The sequence below is a fragment of the Lycium ferocissimum genome, unplaced genomic scaffold (genome assembly GCF_029784015.1).
Source record: "Lycium ferocissimum isolate CSIRO_LF1 unplaced genomic scaffold, AGI_CSIRO_Lferr_CH_V1 ctg24531, whole genome shotgun sequence".
In the NCBI taxonomy this organism is placed as follows: Eukaryota; Viridiplantae; Streptophyta; class Magnoliopsida; order Solanales; family Solanaceae; genus Lycium; species Lycium ferocissimum.
The window spans coordinates 20,210-29,106 of record NW_026721690.1 but is presented as its reverse complement, the minus strand read 5'-3'; the positions used below and the strand labels follow the sequence as shown (position 1 = coordinate 29,106).

Below are 8,897 nucleotides of genomic sequence, written 5' to 3'. Positions count from 1 at the left end.
CAAGTTTTCTTGAACTTTCCCATTGCAAATGTGATGAATTTCATCCATGTGCCATATATTTAAAGGTCATGTGGGGCATGGCCCACACCCATGTGCATGGCACATGCCCCCTTATTTTCTTTTCTTTTCTTTTTCTTTTCTTTTTTTTTTTTTGTTCAAGACAACCAATTTCCCAATTCCAATTTTGCCCTTAACCTTTTCCGCAATATTACCATAAATTCTTTTGTGAATTTCCATTTTTACCCTTAACCCTTCTCCATATTTCCACACTAATGACATTCACAATTAGTACTCGTAAACAACTTGTGCATTAAACAAGATCACAATATAGCTTTGTCCTTAGCTTCTTGCAACCATCTCGAATTATTCAAACGTACGAAATACGGGTCATAACAATATCATTTTTCCATTTTATGTTATAAATGTGTGTGCAGCCACTATGTTATTTCGTACAGCAACACTTAGTAAATATAGCAGCAACATTCCCTTCTCAGTTGGCAACTACATGAGTTCCTTTCAAGGGAAGTAACATGTAATTTTTTCTCAAGACCAACATACGGATTTTGCTCCCTACTTCGATCTCGTTGTTCTGTTTTATCGCGTTGTTTGAATTCGGGCTTTCTTCTAAGGCAAGTAAGGTGGAAGAAGTGGAAGAAGATCATTTCTTGGCATATAAGGTAAGAGCTATTCTCTCCTAGGTATATTTAAATTCATCCAGGTCATAGCTAAATTGTGAAATGAAAACTACGGAATTAATGGCGGGAAATCGTATAAGTGGTTGCTGTTGTTTGTCATCGTGTGGACTAATTTGGAGTGTGTTCTGAGTTGTTGTGGATGGAATTCTTGGAATATAACTTGTGAATGTTGTTATTGTTGTTGTTGATGATGTTGTGTATATTGTGGGCTGTTTTGGAGATGGATTGGAGTAAGAATTATAGGGGAAATGCTGCTCGAATTTCGTTAAGTTTCATTCGTACTTGAATTGGACAGTAAGAGATGCATAAGGTCTAATTGTAACCTATATTATCTTGGTTGTAGACTTGCGAGCTCGGGAAGTAAACGTTGGACATTTAGATAGACTTCGAGGTATGTTAAGGCTATCCCTTTCTTTCATTTTGGCATGATCCTTATGATACGAATGAAAGAAGTAAACAAGAAAGTTCCAAAGACTCTATTCCTAGGTTGTATAGAGATACTTGTATCCTTGACTTCATATGTTCCATATCTATAGTTTCGAAAAATCTATTACATTGATGTACTAGCTTCTTTTATCACTTGGAGACCTTATGTTACTCCAAGGAGTTCAGAGTCGTCTTTCACGAGTCCTTCATGCATTTCTATATATGCATAGCTATTTATCACACTGAACCGTGCTATAGTCGGACGGGTATGGCACCTATTGTGCACACCACTGCAGTTGGGTACAGATACCACCGAGCCTGTCACGGCCGGGTACGGATAACATTGAGCCTATAGTATAAGGCCGGGTAGGATATTACTTATATATGTATATGATTTTCAAAGATACATGTATATGATATGCCCTTAGAGGCTCCCTTAGTTATATAGAGTTATTCAGATGCATTCAGTTGCCTAGGTTGGTTCTTTACATACTTATTTCATGTTCTTGTCACTTTCACTTTGCTTTCACGCCTTACATACTCGGTAAATTATTTGTACTGACTCCCCTATTGCTTGGGGGTCTGCATTCATGCCCGTAGGTTCAGGTAGAGAGTCAGGCGGTCCAGCTCAGTAGGACTTTTATCCAGCAGTAGTCGGTGTACTCCACTTGGTTCGGAGTTGTTGTCCATTTTGATATGCTATTTTGATGTATATATGGGTATGATAGGGCCCTGTCCCGTCCTTTCTACAGCCTTGTACTCCTTTAGAGGTCTATAGACAGTTGTACATAGTGTGGAAGTCATATAGCCTTGTCGGCTTCTATTTTGTTGAACAGTATCTAAAACGGCTTATTCGGCTTGCACTGTTGTTTCTAGTATGTATATATATATGTATGCTTATGAGCCCTTGATACATAATTCATTGCGTTTTTTCATACAGAAGTCAGTATAATTTAGTTACAAGTCATATACAGGCCACCCTTTTATTCAGTAAGATTCATGTACAAATATCAGAGTGTCGGATAAGTAGAAGTCGGGCACTCGTCATGACTCACCGGTTTGGGTTGTGACAGAAATACTCCTTTCCTGAATACCCTTTCAAGCTTTGGTTTTTAAAGATGTACCATATCTAGGATACTATATCTTTACTCAGGTTTTCTCGACATATACCATATTTTGCTATTGCTATTCTCCACTATGTTAACCAGTTGAATCTCTATAGTGGTATTGGCAAGCTTCTCATATACTTATATCATCTTTGCGGTATATTATTCTATATCCTTCCGTTATCTTCCAGAATGAACGTATCGATTTCGGTGCTAGATCTGTTCTATTCATCTTAATGCCATGAAGTTGTCTTACACGAACTTACTTCTCATTATCCTCTTCATTACCACCACTAGCCTCTAGTTCCTCATTTAGATCCATCTCATTCAATTTACTTACTCCTCATTATCCTCTTCATTACCGCCACTACCATTGTTGTTTTTGATGGTATGTTAGGTAACGGAGAAAAGCAGGTTCTTGATACTTAAAACGCTTAAGAAGGACTTCCTATTGCTGCTGACTTGGTGAGCCCACACTTTTATTCGTGGGACACCCCTTATAATATTTATTTACTATTCTAGTTTTTCGGGCTGCGTCCCGATGCGTCAGACAAATTGCTCTTTTACCTTAGAAGCTTCATAGTACACATTCTTGTGGGTAGTTGTTGAGTTTTGTTTAACTCTTGGGTGTTCGTCACGTTTTGATATAAATTTTATAACATATATCATGATTTGATTGTGTTTATTTTATAAACTGTTGGAGGTGAATATTGAACCTGGCAGGTTCAAGTGTTGTTATTTCATCTTTTAGGTTCTTCCGATGTTGTTCATGACGTCGGATGCCGGTCATGTCTAGGGTGGGTTTTGGGGCGTGACACCGTGTCCAGTAGAGTCTTGTTTATGGGTGTGTTGTGCATCACACTTATAGATAGAAGGCTGCAGGTCAACTAGGATGTTGTCATACTTTCTATCCAAGATCATGCAATAGAGCCGTATGGTAAGAATTCGCCTTCTAATAACCTGTTATGATTTCGATGCCTCCGAAGATAGCTACAGCTTCCCAGAAGGGCAAGACAGTGACCTGAGAGGCTACTAGCATACCCCACGGGCCACCAGGGCTCTGGGTGAGTCTTAGAGTGAGACTTCATCTCAGACTTCACGTACCCTACCCGCTCCGGAGGAGCTTAGAGGGGAGCCAGTCCCAATCCTAGCTCCAGCACCTACCCCAGTGCCTCCAGTTCCTCAGCTGACGATGCACAGGTCAAGATATGCGAGATGCTATTCAGTTGTTGAGTAGATTGGTAGCCACAGGCTCGACATCAAGGAGTTGGTGTTGATCAGGCAGACTAAGCTGTTAGTGCGAAGGTCAAGGACTTTCTTGGTTTGGATCCTCTAGAGTTCTCTGGTTTGAGGCAGAACATGGACCCTCAGGACTTTATTGAGAGCATACAGAGGACTTTGAGGGCCATGCATGCTAATGAGATTGAGTCAGTGGAATTGGCTTCTTATAGGCTTCGTGATGCTGCGGTGCAGTGGTATCAGACTTGGGAGTTATCTAGGGGTGAGAATGCCCCTCTAGCAGTCTGGCAAGAGTTCTCAGAGGCTTTCATTAGCCACTATTTGCAGCCAGAAGTTTGATGGACTCGAGCAGGCAGGTTCTTGAATATTCAGCAGGGCAGCATGAGTGTTCGAGAGTACAGTGTGCTCTTCGATTCATTGGCTAGATACGCCCCAACTATAGTGGTTGAGATGGAGGATCGAGTTCACCGCTTTGTGTTCGGTTTAGGACCACATTTGGTTGATGATTGTATGACAGCTGCACTATAGCCTGGTATGGACATTTCTCACATACAGGCATATGCACAGAATCTGAAGGACCGTAAGCGTCAGCAGAGGACAGAGCGTGAGCAGGACCGAGGTCATGGTAAGAGGTTTAAATCTTTAGATGTTGCTGGTGAGTTTAGAGGAGGTCAGAGGCAACAATATTCTAGATATTCAGCCCATTCAGCGACAAGTGCACCTCCGCGGTTTCCAGGTCAGAGATTTAATCGTCCTTCTTATTCCGGAGTGGGTCAGAGTTCTAGAGCTTTGGGTTCTTATTATAGGCAGGAGTCAGGTCAGATGAGGCCACCTTTTTCACGGTGTGCCCAGTGTGGTAAGCTACACGCCGGACAATGTCGGCAGGATCAAATACATTGTGCTTGTGGCCAGCCAAGTCATATGATGAGGGAGTGTCCGTCGAGAGGTGGTGTAGGTATAGTTCAGCCTACAGGGTCCGTAGCTAGTTCTTCTTCATCTGTACACCCTTCAGGGCAAGGTTTTCAGACACTAGCAGGTCGTGGTGGAGGAAAGGGTAGAGCATTCAGTTTGAGCAGTCCTCAAAACCGCATCTATGCATTAGCTAGTCGACAGGATCGTGATTCGTCTCCTGATGTTGTTACAGGCATATTATCAGTCTCTCTCTATGATGTATATGCATTGATTGACCTAGGGTCCACCTTATTATATGTTACATCATTTATTGCTGGTAAGTTTGGGATAGAGCCTGAGTTGATTAAAACTTTTGAGGTGTCTACACCAGTTGGTGACCCAGTGATGCAAGAAAATAAAGACAAGATAGAAAAGAAGACACAATTGACAAACAATTGGACATTAACTAGAAGAACTAGTCCTAGTTACCTTCCAAAGGATCAAGGAACCTATCTTATGCAACAATCCTCAAGAGAATAGCAATCTCTTGCAAATTGAATGATCAAACGGGGGTTGTACAATTTGGAGTCCACCAAATCATAACAAGTCTCAACTAGAGAGAAAAGTTCAATATTCATATATTTCAAGATAGGTTCCCTTCAAATGATTTACAAGCACCTTTAAATAAGGTTCTTAAAATATACTAGTCAAAAGAAATAAATTGAAGCGTAGTCTTCTAGGTGCATAGAAGACTACAAAATGCATACTCCTAGATGCCTAGAAAGTCACTACACATTATGAAAGTCAAAATAGCCTTTAATAAGCCTAGAAAACACAAAAAGGTAAGCTTCCTTCGTTCACATTAGACCAGCCCCTCATGTTCACACTAGAGCTTCTAGAAGTCCTAATTTGGGCTGCTAGACTTGTTCTTTACGTAGGGGCGAGATCTTGGGCTTCAATCCACATCCTCTCGAGCTTCAATTTGGGTCTCCTCGGCTTGAACACTTGAGTCGTCACCATGGTAATTTGGATTGCATCATCCTCCCTTTCTTGGAAGAATTTCATCCTCGAAATTACAACATTAATATCAACCTCGACCGCAGCATCAACCTCAACCACATCATTATGGCACAGTTGGATCATCATCATGGCTATATGGACTACATCATTCTCCCCCTCTTGAAAAGAATTTGTCCTCAAATTCGATCCCTGCAAAACATGGACGAGAATGAGTATGTGTAGCTTCCAAGTCTCAATCGGGTAACAATTAAGTGGCAACATGAGTGAATAATCATGATATAAAACAAGAGTGCTACAAAACTACCCAAAGATAATATAGATTACCGTCATGGATTTGGAAAGCCCAAGAAGAAGCATGAGCCAAGAAAACCTACCATCTTCATGGAGTTTGCAAGTCGTGGTCGCATACCACAATGATTTCCAGGGAGGATCTTTCCAATGGCTCTCCACCTGATTCACCTTAAAATACACTAAATTCTTCCCAAGGCTAAGTACAAAACAAGTAGAATAACTCAGCGCCATACTGAAGTAATGTACCGGCCCACCAAAGTCATCAATTCCAACAAGTTATAAACCTTATGATCAATTCCGGGGTCAAAAACGAGAAATGGTCAACACATCAAGCTTAGCATATGTCTCAAGCATATCTACTAGTAACTCGAATAGTAACAACAAACAAGAGTGACAATGATGTATCCAATTACTACAAGAGTACTCCAGAGAAGCATGAATCATGAGGTAAGAATATGTGCCATCATTGATCTTAGAAACATCAAAGGGATCAAACCATGTGTAATGACCAGATTTCTCATACTTCTCTCGTCTTTTCCTTTGACAAGAACCTACAAAAAAGTCAAATACACAATCAAACTTATCAAAAGGAAGAATTTTACCTCTAAGATCGTGACTACTATCCCAGGATTCAAATGCATAACTTCCACATTTCAAGCTAAGGAACTTGGTATAGCCTATCTCGAGTGAGTGATCCATGTAAGGATCACAATAAGTAAAGTAATAGACACTAGAACAAGCATCCACCATTCTACTTTCCTTTTCGGCTTCAAGCTTATTCACACCTAGACATTTCAACTCAAATTAAAAACCTAGTGAGAACTCATCCTCACATTCTTCTTCACTATTAAAAATTCTGCACTACTTTCCCAATCCTCTTTAAGATCACTTCCTACATGTCTAGCACACTCAAAGTCACACTTTAAGTCCTCCATATCACAAAAGCTCCTAAAACAATCATGACCCTCATCATACGCAAACAAATAGTAATGAAAAGTGCTACTTAAGGTCACTTCACCATCAGTAAGTTCACTTTCACAATCACGAATACTATTAAGCACAAGATCACGATTTGGACCACACAAAGAAGATTTATTACTTAAGCAACTTCCCACACTTTCCTTTCCAAGACAATGTCCTTTATCAAGTGAACTATCCAACAAAGAGTTAATTCCATCACAAGAAAGAGTATTAAAAAACTCAAACTCATCATTAATAAACAAGCATCTCCAAGTAAAAATAGTTTCACAAGAAAGGTCTCACCCAAGTTCACATCATCATTGAATTCCACATGTTCAAACTCATCATTTAAGTCAATTTCATTATCATGCGATTCAACATTAGAAAGACTCAAAGATGAATTGCTTTCTTCCTTATCAAACATGGGTGGTGTGCCTAATTCCAAACAATCACATTTATGGCCAACAATTCCATCATATCCAGAATAATCATCAACTAATAATGGAATATTACTCACACACACACAAGGTTCAAGATTGCTTTCTAAAGACAAAACATTAAAATCAATCAACTTGTTTTTACTCCTTCCAACCACAGAAGTTGTGTCTTTTGCATTAAGACTCTCATCACAAGTGTCAACACTAGTTTTCATCACATCAAACTCACAAGTAGTTTTAGTTTCAGGATCACAACCGAGAACAACTAGTGTATCTCCACAAGATTCATTTAGTTTATCATCACAAGACAAAGAAGATTTTAAGCCCAAACAAGATAATTCCTTAGTCATACTCACACAATCAACATGCTTAACATTAGTATCTAAAGTAGTTAGTTTAGAAGTACTTTTAGGCTCACAAGATTGATCTTCTTTACCTTCAAGTCCCGCTTTTGGACAATTCTGCTCTTCCAAAATTGTTGCATCCTTTTCATGAGTTTCCATTGTATGAGGCTCATTCTCAAGATTGTTTCCAATGGTACCTACAAAAGAATTCAAACAACTAGAGGAAAAAGAAACATTGTGAGTGTTAGAGTGAAGAACTTCATCTCCCTCATTATTTTTCTTTTCTCTCATGTTCTTTTCAATTCCATTCTCTTGTTTCTTTTGTGGCACCCACTCATTCCGGTCAACCGGACTTCCCATTTTACATGGTATTACACTCCCCTATAGGCATAGAAAAGACATATGCACTATTGGGACTTTCTTTCGGAAGTGGGAATGAAAAGAGAGGCCATCCTTCTTCGTCCATGACATACATTATCCAAGCTCGTACATTTGGAACGTCGTGTTTTTGAAACCAGGGCTGTCCAAAGTATAAGTGACTTATTTTTAGGGGAAACACATCACATCGGACTGTTTCAACATAATCTCCATGAGATATTACCACCTTGGCCATCCACTCAACTTGGTACCCATTATAGTCATATGGATATCTCTTTTTAACCCATGTCAAATTCAACCAATCAGCCGCATAAGGAGAGATGAATGTGGAGTCACACAAATCGTCAAGCTCTAGATCAAAGCCATTATACCCATAAACATTCACCCTCAATTTTTGAAACCTTGGCTTAGGCAATCTCTCTCCTTTTCTTGGAAATAGTGGTCCTCTCCTTTGTGTAAGTCATCTAGTTCTTACTTTCGATTGAACGGGTTTAGTCCTCATTGCACCTTGGTCCAGTATACCTGCATAACAAAGCTCAAAGAAAAGGTTATGAGTTAAAAATCACGTTACTCACTCCCTTACTTTATTTGGGTGGCGTTCGGTTCACTCAATGATACAATAGGTTTGGTTCACTCCGTCTTGTAGTACTTGGCTTCCTCAGAATTGACCAACTCCTATTCAATCTCCCAAATTATACAAAAGATGCTACCTTTTTGGGATTAGAGTGAGATTGTGGACTCTATAGTCAGACGACTCTTTTAATTGTGGCGCACTTGAGTCAAACAATTCATGACGAGTTAAAATGAGAAAAGCTTGAAAGAATTAGCACGAAAAAAGTTATAGCTCAAGAACTAGTAAACTTTGAGTAGGTAATTACTCAATGGATACTAGCTAGAAGTTATGTCACAAAGAAAGGATTAAGAAGTTTCCCAACTGTTACACCTCGAAAAATTTTCCGTTGATGCACAGTGAATAGACTAACGAAGAGTACAAAGTATGCGGTGTTTCAATAAGTAAAGAATGACATTTGATGACCTTAAGTAAGATTTCAAAGACATTTGATGTTAGATGAGAAAGTTGCCAAGAGAAGGCAATGCATACGATAAGTA

The 8,897-nt window shown here is 39.6% G+C and overlaps 1 long non-coding RNA gene across 1 annotated transcript; it reads right to left on the bottom strand.

Moving 5' to 3' along the window:
* Window positions 1-5,333: 5,333 nt before the first annotated feature.
* LOC132043438 (uncharacterized) lies at window positions 5,334-5,862 on the bottom strand. Its single transcript, XR_009411805.1, has 2 exons — window positions 5,702-5,862; window positions 5,334-5,566 (listed from the first exon to the last, which is right to left on the bottom strand). It is a non-coding gene; the product is annotated as an uncharacterized LOC132043438 (long non-coding RNA).
* Window positions 5,863-8,897: the final 3,035 nt, after the last annotated feature.